We start from the raw sequence: 2,770 nt of genomic DNA, 5'->3' as shown, positions 1-2,770 counted from the left end.
CCCCCCCCCCCCTCTCCCCATACCTCTTTCCTCCTCAGTAGTCCCTCTCTTTGGTTATGTATTGTCCGCTACAAAAAATGTCCTATTTAACTGCCAAATGTGTTACAGTACATAAATATTTAATATAACTTCTAAATTCTTGCATTTTCTTATTTTAAAAAGCCAGTAGAAGATAGTTTTGAGGCATACCCGAGGAGTGTCCTTTGCCTACATTCTTTTAATGAAATTTGTCCCTCTCTCCTATCTCAGATAGTTGGGAAGAATGCCACAATATCTGTCTTGTGTGTTTCTGACATGCAAATACCCATTTGACAGCACTTTGGCCTTGCGGTTGGTCATAAAGCACTTAATTGCGGAAGACTGTATAGGTGTGCCCTATACCTGGATGCAGGGCCATCCCTATAATGAGGTAGCCTGAGACTGTAGCCTCAGATGGCATCTCTTTGGGTCATGTGGGACGCTCTGGCTGGTGTCCCACCCAGCTCCTGGCATCAGTGAGCTGGGCGGGATGCAGCAATCCAATTCAGGGAAATATGCATATCGGGTGGGCTAAGGAGGATACTTCAGGTCAGGGTGTGGGCTAAAAGAGTAACTGTACATTCTCTGAAAATACAAATACTTTATTTTTTTACTATTGCCATTCATATAGCACCAATAATTTACTCAACAATTTACATAAAGTATATTTGCATTAGTCATTTCATCTGCAGCTATCCTAAGTACGTCACATGAATTGTTAGTGCATATGTCAGTATTCCCAAGTCACTTTATTATTTTAGGTAAAAAAGTACCTTGCAAATGCAGATGTCATGCCACTTCAAGTGACATCCTAGGCAGCAAAGAAAAGGACATATGGGGATAGACCAGGGGGATGGGGTGCACCTGGGGTTACTGTACGCAATGTTTTGGGTGCACAGTGATTTTTACTTTTTTTTTTTAAGTTGCTGCAAAAAAAGGCAGCCCTAGAACAGACTGTCAGCAACAACTGTCTGATGCTCTCTGACAGGGGCATCCTTAGCTTTTTGCAGCCTGAGGTGGCTGGCGGGGGGGCAAATGTGTTGATGGATGGTGCATAGTTAGTGGGAGCAGTGGCATAACAATCGCCATAGCGACCCAGGCGGCCACTATGGGGCGCAGCAGTGATCTGTGCAGCAGCGCGTTCTTCTCACAGCCAGCAGCGGCGGTGGAGCAAGTTGGACCCGGCAGCGGAGGCGGGGCCTAGGTTGGCAGCAGAGGAGGAGGCGGGCCCGGCAACGGAGGAGGAGGCGGGGTCCATCAGGAAGAGGAGGCGGACAGGTAAGGAGTGTGACCAGCCCACCTGAGGGTGACCCTGCAGAGCCACCAAAGAGAGTCTATGGTGGGCTCTGCAGGGTCACCCTCAGGTGGGCTGCGTGGGATCTCAAGTGGGCTCTGCAATGGGCATAATTAGAAGTCACAGGGCCCCATACAAAATTTTGCTATGGGGCCCTGTGATTTCTATTTATGCCCCTGAGTGGGAGGGAGGGGTGATGCGGGTGGGGAGTGACACCACTAAGAGTCTGGCGATGTGTAAGGGCTCTACATCTTCCTCCGCCCAGCTCTTAGCAACCTGGGAAGCTATGGCTGGCAAACGAGTGATGGGGCAACCAATGATGTCACTGGTTGCCAGGAGTTCGACTGGAAGCTCTGGCTGGCATCCCAACCATCACTGGTTGGCAAGAGCTCAGCTCCTGGCAAGAGCATCCCAGGTTGCGAAGGTCTGGGCGGGGATATGCTTATGGCCCTTACACATCTCCCCGCCTGGCTTTTTCGATGCTCTGGTCGGAAAGAAGGCAGCAGGCACACTGCAAACATTGTGCAGCGGAGAGTGGCCAAGCCTCCCCCCCCACATGAGCCAAAGAGATGCTGTCTGAGGCAATAGCCTCAGACTGCCTCATTAAAGCGATGGTCTTGCACACTGATTAGCCCAAGCTAAAAGTTATAATAAAAAAAGGAAAATACTCCAATTAATAGGAAAAAAGTAGCTAAGTTGTTGACAACTAAAAAGAGCTAGTTATCAATCAATTGTTAGACAGATATTGGTGCACACAGACAGGGCACATAAGAAAATGTACCTTTGCACTGTAATTCAAAGAACTTAAGCACAGTTTGTTAAAGGAGATGTAAACCCAACCACTAAAATGTAATATAAACTTTAACAGCTGGTGATACTGGTATAAAGGTCTGGGTTTGGGCATGTTATGGGGTAACAATGCTCTGGCCTTGTCTCCCTCAACCTCCTCACTGTAAATCACCCTGTCACAAGCTCTTCCAGTGTAATAATTAACTTTCTGTTCTGATGCACATTGCTCATGAATATTACACTGTTTCCACCATTTAAAAAAAGACCCGGAAAAAAAGGCAATCAGCAACAATTAAGAAATATGACTTGTTAAAAGGCATTCAGCCTGTTATCAATGTAGTGCATGTGGATAGGGTCAGGCTGTAAAAAAAATCAATCTTAGTCAGCAAAAATTAGGGAAATATGCCTTATGAATGACTGTAGTGCACATAGAGAGGCTGTAAAGAGAGCATAAGCAGTATTAATATGTAACCCCCCACACACACAAATTTCCTCTACTACTCTATTTCTACTCTAAGAGACCAGTGTCCACAAGCCCTACATTAACTGGTCCCTGTGCACCTTTTCAGTGGCACTTCCTTTGCTTTTCCCATCACAGCTATCAATTCATTGTGATGAGCCGAACACCCCCGTGTTTGGTTGAAATTCGAACATGGGAATAGTTCGAAT

The sequence above is a fragment of the Nanorana parkeri genome, unplaced genomic scaffold (assembly GCF_000935625.1).
Source record: "Nanorana parkeri isolate BGI_ZX_2015 unplaced genomic scaffold, ASM93562v1 scaffold852, whole genome shotgun sequence".
Classification (NCBI taxonomy): Eukaryota; Metazoa; Chordata; class Amphibia; order Anura; family Dicroglossidae; genus Nanorana; species Nanorana parkeri.
Note: the sequence above shows the minus strand (reverse complement) of the source record.